Raw genomic sequence first — 19,616 nt, 5'->3', positions numbered from 1 at the left:
GCCCCGTCCGGGGCCGCTCCCCGCTCCTCTCCCGGTGCTGCTGGCAGGGGGCAGGAAGCGTGCGCTCCTCTGCACGAGCCACGAAGGGCACCTACCTTGGGTGCGGAGCAGGCTGCTCCCAGCTCTGGTGCAGGTAGCCGGGCTCCTCGGAGTCGCGTAGAGCAGAGGACGCCGAGTGCCCTCAGCCCGGAGCTGGCCGCAGGACGGCCTTGGTGCACCTCCTGCCACCGCGGTGCTGCCCGGATGGCTTCCAGCCAGGCTCTCGCCTCTTCCGCACAGGCTCAGGAAGGCAGGAATTCCCACAACGATCACGCCCAGAGCTCGTTTTCATGGCACATCTGCCCCCGGGGGATGGCGATGGGAAGGGGTGCGGGGGAGGAGGGAGGGAGGAATGGGGGCTGTGTTTTGTTACGCTAATGAAGCATCGCTTTCTGCCGGCTCTCTTTGCTTCCTTTGGTGGGGACATTCCCACACCCTTGTCATCAGGCATCCCTCCCTTGCTGTCCTGGCGTTCCTGTTACTGCTCTCCCCCACGAGTATGTCCCAGCAAGAGGCAATCTCCGGTACAGCACCAGAGGACATTCTGTGTTGAACAGAACTCTTGCAATGGAACCGAGCTGTGGCTAGGAGCTTTACCCAGAAGCTGCTGTAAGAATACGACTTTCCCCAGATCCTTGTCTAAGGGTCCTAATAAGTCTTCTGTGCAGCTATACCTTGCGGTTCTGTGTGGGTTTGTGGTCCGTATGGCTGGCCATACCTACCCTTGAGTTGCACCGGGCAGTGTACCTGGGAGTGACCTCACTGGAAGGAAAGCAGTGTGCAAACTGCAGTGGGAAATTGCATTTAGGAAAGCAGGATATTTAGGTTCGTTTTCTGGTGGATATGGGTGCTTCTTACTACCCATAGATGGTTTTGTAACAGTAGTAGATGCTACTGCCCAATGGGAAAAGGCTTCCTTTTTTGGATTAATTAAACATAAGCTAAGAAAACAAGCAGGAATACAGAAATTCTTGTACCTGCCAGGTTACTCTGGCAAGAAATTGAATAAAACTGGAGCTAAGAGTGCAACAATATTGACTGATTAAAAACTGTAACTCGGGCTTTAACACAAACTGGGCAAAACAATGTTGTACCCCCAGGAGTTACAGCAATCTCAAATATGATACACTTAGTGGTGTGGGCATCAGGGCCAAAAATGAAGCCCTAAATAGAAGTTAAAAGCAAGAGCTTGCCTAGTCAGGGTAAAGCGGTGCCCTTTGAGGGTATGGGACTGTAGGAGGATAAAAGAAATAATAGGTAACTTTTTGGAGTTTGGATTCCAATTTTGATAGCAAGTGCTGTAGTTTGGTACAAGACTTGAGGGCAAGTACTAGAATAGTTGAATGGATACACTCAGTGGTGGCCAATCCGTGCACTTTATTAACCAAGTTAAGGAACGAAAAGATGGAGTTTACCTTCTGGATTTGAGGGATGTCTCTTCTGCCTGGTTTGGCCAAAGGAAGCCTAAGGTTATTTGCCTTTGAATAGGAAAGCCCTGATATGGGGAGAAGAGTCTCAGTTAACCTGGACAGTGTTACCCAGGGTTGTGAGAACAGCTGAATGATGGTCAACTCATGAGCCTGAGATCTGGGATCCTCCATCCTAGGGTGGAACTTTACTGCAGCACGTGGCTGCCACAGCAACAAAAGGACTGTGTACAATAGACTGAGAGTTTGCTGAGTTTCTTGGTTTACAGAAAGCACAAATAACTCAACAGCAAGTGACATATTTGGGAAATGAGATTACAGCTGGACTTTGAACCTTAAGGACTGCCAGGAAAAAAGTCATCTGCCAAACCCCTGAGCTGCAAATTGCCAAGGAAGTGAGTAAGGGATGGCCAGGGTGCCTGAGGGCGGTGGCTGCACTGGTACTTGTGGGAATACAAGAAAAGCTGTTCAGAGCAGCAGCTGTGGAGCAAGATAAACAGCATGAGAACCAAGGACACCTCTGCAAGGAGAAGAAGGGTCTCACAGCTCTGATTGGGTACGTGCCTGCATGGACAGTTGAAAAGGGTTCTGTAGAATGCTTTGTTGACATGTAAAGGTGTTTGGGAAAGTTGTAAGGACGGACGGGAAAGTTAGAAAATAACAACTTGTGAAGGTCTATAAGGGATGTGAGAACTTGTAATAAACGATTTGGATCGTTCACATCTGAGTCCGTGCCTCAAACGCTGCAGACGTGGTGGTGATAGGTTGATGGTTGGACTTGTTCTTAGAGGTATTTCCAACTGTAATGATTTTTTTATTCTATGAGGGTTAAGGACTCCAGGACAGTATCAGTGAATACTTCATTCATGGCTTGAAAGCTGAAGCTTGAAGCTGCTGAGGTTGAATGAGGAAGAGTATGTCCTTTGATCTGAAAAACTGATTGAAAACTGATCTTGAACAGACTTTCTCAACAGGATACTCTTTGGTTGGGACAAATACAGAGGAGTGTATTTGTGATTTTTCTTGCACAGGGTCAGTGATCACTGTCTGCACAACAGTTTTAGGAAACAAGAAAAGAGAAAAAAAAAACAACTGCACGGGACCTAAGTAAAATGAATTCTTAATGACTGACTGTGCTAGTGAAACATATTGAGTAGCTTGAAGCTTAAGACAAAGGAGTTAATTGCTTTGTTGTATGTGACTATATGAAGGGTTGCTGTAAAGAAGAATAGTAAACTTGTTATATGGCAAACAGGCTATGAACTAGTGGTTGTATCAGTTAGGAAGATTCGTGTTAGTTACTGCCTTTGAGTAGTAAAGCTTGTAGAGCTTGGGAAGAATAGGTTGGAAAAGCTACAGAATTTTCATCAGTAACAGATAACATGTATTAGGGTTAGTCTAGTTATGGATTTTATTGCTGTAAGACATGAGGGACGGGCAAAATGACTTGTTCCTAGTCCCTCCCAGTGCTGTTATTCTGTGCTGCTTGTGTGTTTTCATAAATCTATGTATTACTTACTATTGTGCCTTTGTTCTTTAGTTAGTTGTGGCAAGGGTGACCTTGCCCTTTCTTCACTCTGTTTCCTTACTGTAGAATTAGGAAATTTACAAAGTGGAAAAACGTGAATAGTCAGGAATATTTTGGAAAGTGTTTCCACTGTTAAACACTTCAGAATTTCTCAGAAATTCTGCATCCCAGCTGTAAAGAAAAGGCTTGTGCATAATTTCAAAGGGTTGAGAATACTTAATCCTGAAATTGTTTATTGGTTTTTTACTCTGTTTTGGCCTTGTACTTTGTCTCCAGTAGTATGTAGTTGGCACTCAGAAGTAATTTGATTCAGCTTGTCCTTCTGCACTGTTTGCTTTCTGTTCCGTTGTGCTGCTTTGCCTGTGGAGTCCTCTAGTCTGAGATCTGTTGTCTCACCTTGCCTGAATTCTGCCTCAACTGAATAGACATATATTCAAAACCTGTGTTGCATTATTTTCTGGTTTCAGAAGTGTCCAGTCTTTTACTAGATAGACTTTCCTGGTTTTGAGTAACTTGCAAAACTGAGAGTATTCCTGCCTGCTTCCCAAGAGTCTCTGTTTTTCAGACAAGGTTATGTTAACAAATCCATGAAACCCCAATAGAAATTCTGGACTCTTTGCTGTGTGTCTACTTGCATCTTCTGCTTTCTGCCCTTGTCTTTGTGATGTCTTCGTTTTGCACATCCTCTTTATTTGTCTTACTTGAGTAAATGAATCCATCTGTCACAATCTTCTCACCTGGATGTCTGAAAGTTCTCTTCCCGACAGGGGAATTATCTCGCTGTTTACCTCTTAACTTTTGTCCTTCCATTTCCTTCTCTGTTACTTTGGTTTTATTTGCTGCAACGCTTCCTCCTCTTTATTTTCAGGAGTACTTCTAATCTCTTAACATGAACTGTGTGTTCCTGTACTTCAGGTTCTCTTCAAAGATTTTTTCCATATCTCTTCTTTGATTTTGATTAATGTTAACTGTTGAGATTTTTCTGGATGTATTCCCGAGACTCAGTCTGAGATTTAAAATCCATCCAGTAGTACTACTGAATTCAAGTCTGCAATTCAGAATTGCATATCGTTTGTAGAGCAGGGCCTTTTTAGAATTGAATTCAGTGGGATGTGAACAGAAGACTCAGGGCAGCAGGGTCTGTTTTAGTTGGATAAGGCTTTTGGTTAACTCTTCTCATTCCTGTAGATATGGATATATCTTGTTTCATCTACATGCAAAACTTTGTAGTGTAATCAGTTACATAAAAATACATTCTCTTCCCTTCCTGTGTTTCTGGAAAATGCTCATGAAGATTTCTGTTTGATTGTTTTCAGAGTTGTGGGTTATACTGTTTTCTTTTAATGGGCTTGCTATGACAAATATAAAGCCTGTTCTTTTCAGCCTTTAGTTTACTAGCTATTAACAACAGAATATTTACAGTGAAAAAGATCTAAGGGGATAAACACATTATATTTTAGCACCTCAACATTTGCAAAAAATAAATGGACAAAACCACCTCCCTTCCCACTACAGCACTTATCTGGCAGAACTGGTTGGATTGCTTCTGTTCTCTTAGCTCTTGGGGCTGTTGTTTTGCCACTCATAGAACTGCTTCCCATGAGTTTATGTTGTGTTTGCACTGGAGGGGTTGAGAAGCAGCTGAAACTGTCAGCTTCATTCTTGTCCTGCATCCCACTGAATGTGAGCTGTGTATGAACTCAATAAGCAAATAGGATTTTTGGTATTGCATTAAGGATATTCCTGTGCTGTGCTCTGGTGGTATGTAACTGTTCAGGCTTTGACATTATTAATGGAAGCATGCCTGACTTCAGCATGTGCAAGGCTTAATCATGAGCATCTAACCCATCTTTTAACAATGAGGCAGAGTTCAAGTAGATTTGCAGGTGATCAGTTGTGCAAGACAAAACTGAATTCCTTCTTTGATAGAACGACCAATTCCTTTTTTCCTCGACAAAGAGAAGAGATGTAGTCCCATATGTCATACTTCACTTGTGCTCTTGAGGCTGTGCCAGACAGTAAACAGCTAATTCATGTAAAAGAGATGATCGTTGCGAGAGTTGGTGTTTACTGAAGGAAACAACTGCTTGTGGTTCTTTTTTTTATTTAGGGCAACCACCTCAAAAGCCATAAGCAACAACAAAAATTCCTGCAGGAGTGATTGGAACGAGAAATGTTGGCAATAAGGGGATTTTCCAAGGGCTCAAATTGAGGGCTAGTCTTGCACTGTTTGCAGTAATGACCTTGGCACCAAAAACTCGTTGGGATTTTCTTATGAGAATTTGTGGTGTGTTGTCAGTAGGTGACAACTGAGGAAACAAATGTGCAGCAGAACACATGCGTTTGGGACATGGTACAGATACAGAAAAACCAGTGAGACTGGGCATGTCAAGGCCAATAACAACCCTCCTGGGAGACAGTAGAAATCCTTACTGTTGCAACATGAATAACTGGAGAGAAGTGAACATGAGAGTGGAAGATGTATAGGGAAAGATATTCTGTGGAGAATAAGCTGCAATTAAGGCATTGTACAGTGTTCTTCCAGCTGGAATATTACTTGCAGTTCTGGCTACTGTATTCAAGAAACATTGATTGAAGCTGCTTGGAATTCAATGAAGGGAATATTATGGGAATAAAGAGCCTGTTATGAAAGGACAGTAGAGAAGTTTTTCAGTCTGTGGATAAGAACTAATGGCTGGATAAAATAAATGTAAATGAATGGAAAAGCTCTTGCCTCTTAAGGTGGGATCCTGGAAGAGCCTCTGTGGTCATTTGTCCAGTGTGTTTTCCCCCAACTCTTTCTGTACAGGGAGTGATATTGTTTAAACCTACCTTTATAAATGAATCAGTTGGGTATCTTACATGAGTTATTGCCTTTGTTTATAAACAGTATTGGACAGTATTGATTTATGTAACTGAAAATGAAAAATCATCGTTATGAAGATTTTGTTTGGGACCTGAGCAAGGTCAGTTGAGCTCCCAACATGCTGTGGAAGAAAACTTGTTTTTATTCTTGTGAATTATTTTTTTAATCTCTAATGTTGTTCTGGAAACACTGTTACATCCCTAAAAGGCAGCAGCATATTTAAATTATCCCAGTAATGAATAATAATATACAGTAAGGAATAATAATAGTTTCATTATAAGTGTTAAAATTTTCACTGATAGTTTAAAAAAAAGGAAATGCTATTTGTCAGATGTCAAAAACAGGATAATTTACCAAATGCAGAAATTTAGGATTTAGTGAAATTAATTCAGGTGTAAGAATATTGGTGGCCTGTATTTGACTCCTGCATAGTTTGCAAGGTTCTTGCACATAAAACCTAGTTTTGTGGTTGTCTCTCTCCAGTTTAGGAGTGAGGCAAAGGTTCTTTTGATATGTTATGCCCGGCGTGAGATTAAGAAGAAGAACATTCAAATGTTGATCCGACCAGTTTATTGGAAGTAATAGACAATTGAGGGGATGGGGAAGGGGGAGCGGCGAATGCCAAAATTAGGGTGATGGGGAAGGGAAAGTAGGCGATAGAAAAAAGGTAGAAAAGAGAAGAATTACGTTAAAGCGGGGAATAGTCACCTCCTGGATGCAGCAGCGTCCCGTAGCACGTTGTTAACGTTGGTCCGGGGCAAAATAAGCGTAGGGGAGAGCAGCAGCGAAGTAGCAGGCCGCAGATCGATGAAACGCAGAGAAGATGGTCAGAGTAGCGAGGTCTCAGGAAGTGGAGTCTCGGGCAGCGAGGTCCCTCGAAGCAGAGTCTCGAGCAGCAATCCCAGAAGAGATAATAGGCAGCAGTAGGACAACGGTGGAGGAATCTGAGGTCAGATACCTAGATACCCTCAAAGGTTCTTCAGCATGCAGGCATCTTCTTCAGCATGCAGGCGCTCACGTAGAGAGGCATCTGATGACAGAAAACCTCCTTGTTTCCGTAGTGAGGCATCTGGTGTCAGAAAACCCCCCCAAATTCGGGGTTTGTCCGTGCCCTTTTTATCCTTCTTTCCAGCTTTCGAGACATTTCAGGATGGCTCGGGTCAGAGTCCTGTGATTTCCTCGGAGATGTCAATCTTCCTTGAGATGAGCCAACACGAGAGAAAGACCACTTAAGGGCCATCAGTCCTCAGGGATGGCCATCTTCCTTGAGATAGGCCTACACAAAAGACCACTTAAGGGCCATTGATCAGTATCTTATCTCCCTTTCGTAGCTCCCGGACTTGTCCATCTCCTAAACAAAGGGATTTCTCGAACCTTGGTTCCTGTGTGTCTCAGACAAAGGCAGTCCTGGAACCTTGGCCAGGACTTGCCTGAACTTGTCCATTTCAGCAAACTTTGAGACAGTAATGTAAAAAGCATGGCTTCTTACAGTGGTAGTTTTGCTTCTAATTCTACCCTCTTGTTAGCAATTTGTGGGTCAGGCTGGGTCACATCACACTTCATTTCAGTTTTCAGTTCCTTCTTACTTCATCTACTTTTATTCCTCCATCATACAGGTAGTTAGGGCAGTCGATATATGAATCATTGTGGAGATGACTGTTCCTGTAACATTTGAAAGAAAAAATTGTTTTTTGATCAAGCGTTCCCAGTAAAAGATAAATAATTCTATGTGAACCAAAAAACTCTGAGTAACTAGTGAAATAAGTTGACCTTTTTCTTTCCAGTTTTGCAGGTAGGAAGACAAACCTGATGAGCTGAATGAGTTTTCTGTTTAGCTGCTGTGTCTGAAATAAAACTAGTTCATAGAATGCATGCAATTTCAGTTATTCATTGGTGGGGTATTTCTTGTTTTGCTTGTAGTTGCCTTGTGGTCACCGGTGTGAAGAGATTTTCCATTCAGGTGATTGTCCTCTGAACTGCAGCCAGAAGGTTAAACTCAAGTGTCCTTGTAAGCGACTGTAAAAGGTAAGTTTTGATGTTGCAGTTCTGAGTGTGACACATTTTCTTTGTATGTTCCTAGGCTTGTGTACATGGATTGTCTCTGGTCAAGACTGGAATAGAATCAGTTACTTGAGCAGAGCAGCAACAGCAGCTGAAAGTCTGGGTAGAACAATCAAAATATTCACTAAGGAACATAAAATTCATTGTAGAAAATGTTAGCTCCCAGATTTGCAATACCTTTCTCTTCAAGCACACTTCAATTTTTGTAGTTCCATTAGGAAAATAATCAGATGATCTGGAGTGATTTAAGAAGTCAAAGCACATTTTCCTCATTAGGAACTGAGAAGTTTATAATTACATAAATTGGAACAGTCACAGATGTTTTGAATTCCTAATTGATGGTTGTCTGAGGCCCTTAAAGCAAACAGAGGCATCAGCATCCTTAGCTTTCAGCAGAGATAAAGGACAAAGCTTATAGCTATCAAGTATGATGAGGGGAAAACCAGAGGCTGCTGTGACCTCTTGACAAGTGTTAACTTAATGAAAAATTCACTATCTGGCTTGAACAAAGCATGCTTAAATTATTTTCAAGACCCGGTTAACTTCTGAGCTTTCCACACAGATGCAGTTTCCCCAGAGTTCTTAGCTTCTCCAAGAAATGTCTTCAGAAATCTCAGATCTTGCAGGGCGCATGTTCAAGAGAAAGGATGGTAATGCCCAGAGTACATGCTTCAAATTGAGCAGTCTCTGCTTATAAATAACTAGCTTTTCTTTATTTGTAAGTTGAAATGTTGACTTCTGCTGAGGATAAATTATTTTGTTGTGACTAAGTGCTCTTACTAATTTCAGTTTTTCTTACTCTACTGTGTTCAGTAAAATCAATAATATCATTGGTTGCGTGTATACTTCTGCTTCTTGTTCCTTAAGATATAGGTTTACAGTTGGACTTGATGATCTTTGAGGTCTTGTTTCTTATGCCAGACTTAATTGAATAAGGAAGATGGGTATTTCCATGATAGCTCTGTTACATCTAGTTGTTGCTGTCCCTAATTTTCATACTGTTTTTGGAAAACTGAAATGTGTTATCATCTTCTGCTGAGTTCTGACGCTGTATAGCTATTTCAGACCAGTTCAAATTTTATTGTCCCAGAGTGCCGGGATGTCTTCAGTGATTATGTGGATGTCCAACTGAAATGTGGTAGCAAGAAGCAATGAAATTAATGTTTAGGATGCTCACTTTTCACTTTTACAGTGGCCTGAAATGGAACATTCCAGATCTGCTATTCTGAAAGTTTTATGGTCCTTAAATATGATGACGGTTACTTTTTTTCCCCCCCTCAATCTTGTAAATTTGATTTTAATAAGGTGGAAAGGTTGTTATGAGTTAATTATATAATTAATAAAAATTAATTCTTATATGATGACAGCCCACTTATTTAAATAGCCACGAAGTGATCCTTCTGATTCCTAGTGAAATGGTGTCTCCCTTCAGAAAGAGAAGAAAACACTATCCCCACCTTAAATATCATCTCACTGTTTCCAGGTCAAGCCCCAAATCCATGCTCTCTTTTGTACAGAGAGCTACAGTGTAGAGGGTAAATGATGGTAGAACCAATAAGCCACTGATAATTGGACTGTGTATTAGTTGCAGCTAATCTGACTGCAGAAATATGACTTGTTTCTGTAGTGTGAAAGATGAGGTCTTTTAACGTTTGCTTTATGCATCTGCCCTTGCCTGAGATCGTAATTAGGGTATCTTTGATTCCAGAAGGTCCTTATGCATATTTGCTTGGAGCTGCATTCTTACAGCAGATAGTGTACTTCTTTCTTAGCTTGGATTGGATAGTGTACCTGTATATTTAGTCTTCTGTGCCTGCAGCCTGTGATCTTGAAGATAAGGAGAAACAGAATTGAGTACCTAATATTTGCAGCTGAATTCTCCTCTACCAGTCTTCTGTCTGTGTATACTACTGGTGAAGTTGGGGGTTGACAGGACACGTATTCCAAGCTGCTCTGTAAATATGCCTCATCTGAACCATCATAATTAATATCAAATGTAGGAGCTCATAATTTAAGTGCAAAACAGGAGGATTTTTTCTTCCTTTTCTGGTGTTGAAGTTAACTGTTGCATCATGAGGCTATGCATGTAAACATGCAAGGTCGTATAAACCACTTGAATTTGTAACCCACAACTTGTAGTGGACCATATTCTTAACCATCTAGGCAGGTGGTTTATCTTAGCATGCTGGAATTGCTCTGAAGAAGTTAGTTTTTGGATTTTGCTGTATGCTATGAAAATTGTTCTGCATATTGTCAGAAAGCATGAAAACCAGAATAGCTTCTGGCTATGTTACTGTGCTTTCCTGACAAAATTCTTCATAGGCTAGTACTATAGATTATAAGATTATAACTTTCTCTCTGTGCTGGTATTCTGTTTTGGTTTTGTTGGTGTTTTTTTTTTGTTTTTTTTTTTCTGTTGTTATTGCTTGTTTGTTTGTTTGTTTGTTTGTTTTGGCCTCCAATGTAAGGGGGAGGAAGGAGAAGGAAGTAGGGGAGATCTTCCCATGACCAGACCTTGCCCTGTAGTTTCAGCCAGTTTAGAGAATTGATACGAAGTTTCCGAAGAGGTACTTATTAGTTACTTTGCATGGTATCTTTTGTAACAGTTCACAAGGTTATATTGCTTTGTCTTAAATAAATAAGTGAAAAAAAAGACAAGAAAAATTAAACTGAACCACTTGATTTATTCTTGATTCAGTTTAGCTTATCAGAGAGAAGGAAAATAGAAAAGGATGCTTGAATACAGTTACAGTTTCAAATAATATTTATTTATTAGCTTCATTCTGTAAATATACCGAATAAAATTGTTTTACAATTTTCCCAACAAAATGAACGTTATAATTAAATTTTTATATAGGGAAATGAATTACAAACAATTCAATTTATACTTAACAGGAAGTACAGTGCAGCAAGATACAAGAAGGCCAAGTTTCACTGGAGTGTGATGTGTTATGCAAGGAAATGAAACGGAAGGCGTCTGAGGTGGTGTATCCATTTTAGTTATGTTATCTTCATTGCCTTGAGAAAAGTTGGAAAAAACAGGCAGATCGTTATTTTTTCAAGACAGTAATAGCAAGAAATGCAGTGTAACTCAGCGTACAGTTTAATTGCACATTTAATTTTTGGACTATTGAATCTGGCTTATTGCTGAGAATTGCACTACTTGTAGATAGTGTCAACTTACTTGATGAAACACTATGTTAAGGTAATGCTCTATTACCTCTTTATTTTTATATAATGTATAAATGAAATAGAGATGAAAAGATAGAAAGAGAATTGTAAAAAGCTTTGTTTGGAAATGCTTGTGGCTTCTGTTACAAGACTGGAGGGAGGGGAAACACATCAGGAAAGGGCTTTCCCTTTCAAAGGACTTTTAAAGAGACTGTTACAGCACATAAAAATTAGGATATTTATCTTCACTTAGGGGAAATGTTCAGCAAAACACAGAATGAAGAAAACCCAGTGCAAACAAATACAACCATAAATGTAAACTCATTTCTAGGCTCTCAGGATGGGAACATCACAGAATCACTGCAAAAAATTGGAAGCTGGCTCCAGAACAAGACTTGCAGTCTTTTGTAACCAAGCACTGATTAACAGTGAGTGCCAAGGAAGGATATACATTACTTTGAAAACCAGGAATCATTTAACTATTCAGGTTGTCAGTACAGAGAGAGCCTAAGTGACCTCTTGAATTCCTTTCCAACTATTTCCCCCTTGAGATTCCAAGTTGTATTTGATACTGCGAGGTCAGGCACTGTGCCCTGACTCCCAGCTGACCAGCTGCACCAGTTTGTGTAGGTTGAAGACAGAGGAAATGGACACTGAGGTGCTCCAGGCAATGCTGACCCACAAGCACATGTCCAATCCCTGGGACATTTGTATTCTCTGTCCTTCCTGCTTGGCCTTCATCTCCCTCCATAGCCATTTAAAGCATTTTAAGAATGCAACTCGTGTCTTAGAGGCAGTCCCTTATTAAAACAATACCTAGTTTTATTGTTCATACAGGTTTGTAAAGTCTGAGAAAAAAAAAAAAAAAAGAAAGAAAAAGAAAAAAAAAAAAAAGAAGAAGAAAATAAAAAGAAATTAAGAAAAGGAGAACCAAGATGGGTATTAAAGGGAACATTAGCTCATCTTCTAACACCCTACTTAGTGCTGTTTGAGATCGCTAAATTCTGAATGGCTTTCTTAATGCCCCTAATAATCAAGATGTGCTAGACTCTCACACACCCACCACCACAGCTGACTGGCTCTGGCATAACTCCAGCTCTTTGATTAAAATCTGGCACTAGAAGAATCCACAGGTTAACCCCATCCACTTGCCTGGGGCTGGATCTTCCATCCCCTTCATGGAGTGAGAAGGTGGGAGGTCTCTGCAGCTGGAAGAAAGATGGATGTGGTGTGGCAGAACTTTGAAAAAGCACTTGATAGCTGCTTGGCAAACATTTTCTCCCTGGTGGTACTGGTAGCAGGTTCTTAGTGCTGTAGGTCCCAGGGTGTTTCACTGTGCAGATGACACTATTTCCTCTTCAGAGATGGGCAAAAGAGGGGGAAAAAATGTCCTGATGAAGGCAGACTCCACTGAAAGCTCACAGGTGCCAGCTCAGCAGTCTATTCATCAAGCTGCCCTGCCTTTAGCGTTATCACAGCAAAGATTGAAAAACAATTGCATGCAGCATCTCAGCCATCTGTAGTCCATTCCAGCCTCTGGGACATATACTGCCTTGGGAACAGCCCTTTTCACACTGACAAAGTGGTAAGTCCCAGACCATCTTCTATCCCTTTCCACGCTCAGCTGCTTGTACTCACTGTTTACTTGTTTCTCCTTCAGGAAGAGGCAGCTGGTAGCAAGAAACGCAGGAATCCTGCAACTCCTCCATCCCTCGCAGCCAGCTCTCAGGGATGCCCAGCACTGGGGGTCTGCTGGACAGCAAAGGAGGGTTCACAGCTCCTGGATGTGGCAGCAGGACACCGGGGTTCAGTTCTGATTCTGCTATATATCAGACACCTTGAGCTATCCTTAGCTCCACTGGCCATGAAATGAGAGACAAGCAGAACTAATCTCCCATACACACAAAGGAAACACTTTCATCCATTAATCTGGCCATACAACTAGGAGAATCTCAGGGCAGGCACTAATTGTAGTTTTTCCAGTTTTGTTTTTCATGCACCAACAATAAACAGCCTGACTTTCATTATCTGCAAACTTAATGCACTGCACAATTTCAAATCCTTGCCATTGCAGAGAGAGTACTCTCACCATCTCTCAGCGCAGAGGATTTTTTTGGCTAGAGCTTAAGTTAGATTGCTGTTGCATAATCAGTGTTTCATTAGGGCAAGCTGCCAGGTCAGGGAACATGTAAATCCCTATAATATCTGTCCTGGTAGAAATCCTACTGATCTAATCCAGAGAGATCCCAGCTCTACATCGGTGGCCCCTACCAGATGCAAGCACAGATAGACACATCACAGCCTCCTGCATTCTAGGGACTGTCATTGCTATGAGATTTTAATCAGATCCTCCTGGACCAGCTCCCTCCATTGCCACACCCAGGGCCAGGCTGATCAGGGGCTCATCCAAGATTCATCAACTCTGGTTCCCCACATTTTTATAATGAGCTTGTGGTGCCATCCATTCTTTTCTGCCTCCCTCTGCAGTGACCACAGGGATCACTTTGTCGGATGGGGAAAGCCAGCAACTCCAGCAGGAAGAGCAGCTGAGTGGGTTTTCCCTGTATTAAACTCCAGAGGGAAAGACACAAAATTAGTGACTTTTCCTAAACACACAGTCTGAACTGACAGTCTGTAGCACAATTTCTTTTGTCCTGGCTATGCTGTGCACAAGGAAGTCTGCTCTCCACTGGCTCTTGGTGCAAATCCCCTCCGACTGCAGGGGAGAAAGGTTATACTCACATAAGAGAAGGAGTTCATAAGTTGCTCTTCTTCATACAAACAGCACCCCTGAGCAAAGACATGCTTTCCTCATGGACACAGGGAGCTGCAGAGCAGAGCTGAAGCTGCAAGGAAGCAGCCAGATGCACATCCCACCAGCAGGCAATGGTACATGGTATTTCTCCTGCACCTACAGCCTGGATGCTGCAAGTCATTGGGTTTGTGCAACTGCAGGCTCAGCATGAGTCTGGCTCCAACAGCAGGTGGTCTGATGAATCTATTTGAGGCTGCTTTCATTCGTCAGGCCACTATGGTCACCTCCTGGCCCCTCTGCTTTCCCAACCTGTTTCCAAGTAGTTCCTCATGCACTATAAGGATACAAACCCTCAACGGATTTCCTTTATCTTCCTGCAGTGTATTTGTTAGACGCTGATTGGGTCCTTCTTTGCATTTATTACTCACCAGCTGCCATTCCCACCTGCATCATTGTGGATGCCTAGCAGCTCCAAATGACAATATGGATTTCCACCACCTCTTACACCTGTGCTCATAGCTGATCTTTTGCTGTTCAGTATTCAGCTTTAGGTCTGTCCAAGAGCTTTTGCACAGCCTTCAGTAAACAGAGGAGACTACACTGGTATTCAGTGACAGAAATCCATTAGTGCCAGTATTTGTTAGCTTTAATAAAGCCATGATGAAAAAAGCAGTCACCTTTTACATGGCCTTTGGCTATGCCTAGGATACAAGAGAAAATCTGGCAGTGCCAGTCCTATGAGATACAGAGGGCAACTCAGGAGGTTTGTAGTCAATTGACTTCAAAGAACCTCAGAGTGCTCAGCAACCCACAAGAAGAGCTTTGTTTATAAAAGCAAAAAGACTCCAGTCTTCAAAAAGGGCAAGAAGGAAGACCCGGGTAATTACAGGCAAGTCAGCCTCACCTATGTCCCAGGGAAGGTGATGGAACAGCTTGTGCTGGATGCCATCTCCAGACAACTGGGTGATAAGGAGGTTATCAGGAGTACTCAGCATGGGTTCACCAAGGGGAGGTCGTGCTCGACCAAGCTGGTGGCCTTTTATGAAGATGTCACTAGCTGGGTGGACAAAGGGAGGGCGGTAGATGTAGTCTACCTTGATTTCAGTAAGGCTTTTGATACTGTCCCCCATGACATCCTTATAAAGCTGAGGAAGTATGGGATAGATGAGTGGACAGTGAAGTGGGTTGAGAATTGGCTGACTGGCAGAGTGCAGAGGGTTGTCATTGCCGGTGTGGTGTCTGGATGGAGGCGTGTAACTAGCAGCGTCCCCCTGGGGTCTGTACCGGGTCTGGTCTTGTTAAACATCATCAACGACCTTGATGAGGGGATAGTGACCACCCTCAGCAAGTCTGCTGATGACACGAAGTTGGGAGGATTGGCTGACATGCCTGAAGGCTGTGCTGCCATTCAGCGAGACCTGGACAGGCTGGAGAGCTGGGCAGTAAGAAACCGGATGAGGTTTAGCAAAAGCAAGTGTAGAGTCTTGCACCTAGGGAGGAATAATTACATGCACCGGTACAGGCTGGCGGAAGACCTGCTGGAGAGGAGCTCTGCTGAGAGGGACCTGGGCGTCCTGGTGGACGACAGATTGGCCATGAGCCAGCAGTGTGCCCTTGTAGCCAAGAAGGCCAATGACATCCTGGGGTGCATTAAAAAGAGCGTGTCCAGCAGGTCGAAGGAGGTGATCCTCCCCCTCTACTCTGCCCTATTAATGCCTCATCTGGAATATTGTGTCCAGTTCTGGGCTCCCCAGTACAAAAAAGACAGGGATCTCTTGGAGAGAGTCCAGCGGAGGGCCACAAAGATGGTGAAGGGCCTGGAGCATCTCCCCTATTAAGAAAGGAAATGCCTTGTCCAGAAGCAAGCAGTGGGCTGGAGAGGGCACCAAAACCAAACCCTGCTTGCACCTTTCCCTCTCCTCATTCCACATGCTGACATTTATTTTAAGAGCAAAAACAAGACTACAGTGAAGAAAGCTCCAGAACAACTCAGCTACTTTATTCACCCCCTTCTCTTTCCACTACAGAAGATTCTCAGAAAACCTCCAAGAACCACGTTACTGCTCTGCTGACCCTTCTCTGGGATGCATCAGTGCGCTCAGAAATGACTGAGAGCAACACATGCACACAGACACACAGCAGATCCCTACACAACCACTTCTCCACTAGGAAACATCATCAAAAAGCAGCTGGTGGGAAGAGTAGAAGTGGAAAGCGGGCATGGTGAGAGAAGTGCTTTGGGCAGCAAGGAAAGGCCATCTGAAGCTCCTGGGTTAAGTCCCTTCTGCAGAGGGTGTCGGTGATGCCGTCTCCTTTGCAAACTCTTCCTGCATGGAGAGAAGCATTGGTCTCCCTCATCCCTGGGCTCTCCAGCGTTTTGAGGGTCTCTCCTGCTGGGGGTTTTCCCATGAGAAATGAGGCACCAGCCCTGAGAGAAACTCTTCCTGCAGGAGATGCAGTCCTATTAGCTACCTGTCCTGTGGACTGCAATGTTTAATGAGGACTGAGCTTTGCATGAAGTTCTTCTGGGAGTGTGAGGAGCTCTCTGCTAGGCACAAAGCCCTTCTCACACTCAAGGCTTCCTGCCATTTCAGCTCACTGGTGCAGACGTTCTGGTAACACAGCAAATGGGATTCTCTGAGGGAGAGAAAAGACAAGTTCCCAGGCATCTCCCTGCATGCAGGCCTGGCCAAAATGTTCTAAAATGTCTGACAGAAGCTATGGTCTCTCTCCTGTGTGCATATGCTGGTGCAGCTTCAATTCAGAACTCCCTTTGAAGCTCTTACCACACTCAGGACACTCACAGGGTCTCTTTTTCCTGATGGATGCTCTGATGCAGTGTCAGCTCAGAACGCCTTTTAAAGCTCATCCCACACTCAGGACACTTATAGGGTCGCTCTCCTGTGTGCATGCACTGGTGCATCTTCAATTCAGAACTGCTTATGAAGCTCTTCTCACACTCAGAGCACTTATATGGTCTCTCTCCTGTATGGATGCGCTGGTGGTGCTTCAAATCAGAACTGCTTATGAAGCTCTTCTCACACTCAGAGCACTTATATGGTCTCTCTCCTGTGTGGACACGCTGGTGCATCTTCAGTTCAGAGCTGATTATGAAGCTCTTCCCACACTCAGAGCACTTGCAGGGTCTCTCTCCTGTATGGATGCTCTGGTGGAGCTTCAAATTAGAACTGCTTTTGAAGCTCTTCTCACACTCAGAGCACTTATATGGTCTCTCTCCTGTGTGGACACGCTGGTGCATCTTCAGTTTAGAGCTGCTTATGAAGCTCTTCCCACACTCAGAGCACTTATAGGGTTTCTCTCCTGTGTGGACACGCTGGTGGATGGTGAGGTGGGTTCTCCTTTTGAAGCTCTTCCCACACTCAGTGCACTTGCAGGGTCTCTCTCCTGTGTGAATGCGATGGTGGATGGTGAGGCTGGAACTGTTTTTGAAGCTCTTCCCACACTCAAGGCACTTATACAATCGCTCTCCTGTGTGGACACGTTGGTGTATTTTGAGTGTAGAACTATCCTTAAAGCTCTTCCCACACACAAGGCACTTATACGGTCGCTCTCCTGTGTGGACACGTTGGTGTATTTTGAGTGTAGAACTATCCTTAAAGCTCTTCCCACACTCAAGGCACTTATACGGTCGCTCTCCTGTGTGGACACGTTGGTGTATTTTGAGTTTAGAACTACCTTTCAAGCTCTTCCCACACTCAAGGCACTTGTACAGTCTCTCTCTTCTGTGGATACACTGGTGGGAAGTGAGGCTCCCACTGTCCGTAAAAGTCTTTCCACAGTCAGAGCACTCAGAGGCTCTCCCTCCTGTGTACATGCACTGCTGGCCAGTGGGGTGGAGTCTCCATTTCATGCTCTCTGCAGAATCACAGATCTCATAATGCCTCTTTGCTGAGTGCGTGCACTGGTGGCTAGTGATGCTGGAATCCAGTTTAAAGCTTTTCTCACACTCAGTGCATGGATTCTGCTTTTTCATCTGGCACACATCCTTGCTCCTGGTTTCCTCAGGCTGCTTTGGACCTATGTTGGAGTCCACTGGGTTCCTCAGTGTCATTCCCAGATGCTTTCCCAGGGGCTTCTTGATGTGCTCACCCTGACCTTGCTGCAGGACTTCCTGGACATCCCTTCTGATTTCTTCCACAGAGATGCGATTCCGCTGCATTTCCGCTACACAATTTCTCTGCGGAACCTCCTTTGTATTTTTGATCCCATCAGCTGCTGGATGACAGAGGAAATGCAGCAATAGCACACGGTGCCCAAAATAAAACACAGGCAGAGAAGGCTCTTACAGCCCCAACATTCCCCTTCCCTCCATCACCTCACCTGGGCTGAGGTCTCCTGGCATGGCCTCAGGGCTACGCACATCTGGGATCCAGGGGTCTTCCCCTCGTTCAAGCAGGGAGATCAGCATGGGCTTGGGGGCTGGAAGTGGAGCTTCAGGGAGAGAAACAGGGAACAAGAGAGCATTTCCCTCATGCTGGCACAGTGCCTGTTCAACAGTTCCACTCTGTGCCCCTCCCCAAGGAGAAACCACCATTTAGGTCTAAATGACACTGTGCCTACAGCTTCCCTTGGAGCAAAGAATGTTTTGACATCTCTGAACATTGTGAAGGGATATTTTTTCTTTCAAATTAACTTTACAACAGCTTATTTGTTTTCTTACAGTCTACCAGTGGTCAAGGCATCAAAATGTTGATGGCAATTGCATGGAAAATCCTCAATTCCATAGCAGTAACCAGGGATTCATCTGTGAGCTGGAGCTGGTGGCACCAAGCAACACACAACACAAGGGCTGGTTTTCTCCCTCCTGGCTGATTCCTGCTTGCCAGCACTGACTCTGTGGCTTTGATCAGAGTGCCGTGCATACTAATCCCTTCTGAAACTCATGCTTTTCAGTATCTCCTTTCTTGCTGGCACTGTGGTGTGAGTCAATATGTAGCTGCATGGTGTTTATTCAAGGCCCGGCTTGCAGAGGCTCATTCTGCACAGCCAAAGGTGCCCTAACGAGGAGGAAAGGCAGACAAGCTCTCACCCAGCGAGGCCACACACTGGTATGTCTCCAACATCACGTCCCGGTAGAGCTCTCGTTGCACAGGGTCCAGCAGCGCCCACTCCTCCCTGCTGAAATATACGGCCACCTCCTCAAAGCTCACAGGCTCCTGCAAGCAAAGAGGCTCCTTGCTGGGAACAGCCAAGGCCCAGGCAAGCAGCTCGCACAGGACAGAACCTCACACCCCAGCTGCTTTTCTGTCCCCAGCACACACACGCTGGCTGAGGGCACCTCCCTCTTCCCCTGCATTCACATCCCTGGCCCCTTGGCCTCTCCTGCCTGCTTCCCCAACCCCTACCTCAACGGGATGTGCTGCAGCCATTTGCTGCTCTCCTGCAGGCTGGGATGATCACGGCTGGAAGGCAGAAGTTGAACTGGAGCCTGCAGAGAGAAGAGAAATGGCAGGGGAGCTGTGAGGGAATGCAGCAGTCCCAGTTCCAGCTCAGCCCTTCTGCAGGGCACTGCCCAGCCTTGCAGAGGAAGACAATGAGCTGCAGCACAGGAAACAGTCTGGCTCAAAGAGATGAACCGTCACAAAGCTGTCTCAGACTGGGAGGCTGAAACAACTGGTAGCTGACACTTAGTTCAACAGCTGAGACTGAGAGGGGACTTAAGACAAAGCACGGCAAGGAGGCAGTCATCTTACCCCAAAAGAGGGAGCAGCCCAAGTGCCCCTCCAGCTCTGCTGCACAGCAGCGGGC

At 44.2% G+C, this 19,616-nt stretch overlaps 1 long non-coding RNA gene and 2 pseudogenes across 2 annotated transcripts in view; 2 read left to right on the top strand and 1 right to left on the bottom strand.

The window, feature by feature from the left end:
- The window catches only part of LOC146756820 (uncharacterized), a 188,625-nt pseudogene that overhangs the window by 44,172 nt on the left and 124,837 nt on the right, over positions 1 to 19,616 (top strand). The window lies entirely within an intron of this gene.
- LOC146756823 (uncharacterized) lies at positions 11,506 to 12,891 on the top strand. Its single transcript, XR_014937212.1, has 3 exons — positions 11,506 to 11,520; positions 12,455 to 12,677; positions 12,753 to 12,891. It is a non-coding gene; the product is annotated as an uncharacterized LOC146756823 (long non-coding RNA).
- Positions 15,826 to 19,616, bottom strand: part of LOC146756822 (uncharacterized) — a 37,849-nt pseudogene continuing 34,058 nt past the window's right edge.

The sequence above is a fragment of the Coturnix japonica genome, chromosome 25 (assembly GCF_054131305.1).
Source record: "Coturnix japonica strain WE chromosome 25, WE-NBRP24, whole genome shotgun sequence".
NCBI classification, from domain to species: Eukaryota; Metazoa; Chordata; class Aves; order Galliformes; family Phasianidae; genus Coturnix; species Coturnix japonica.
Note: the sequence above shows the minus strand (reverse complement) of the source record. Positions and strands in the feature narration are given on the sequence as shown.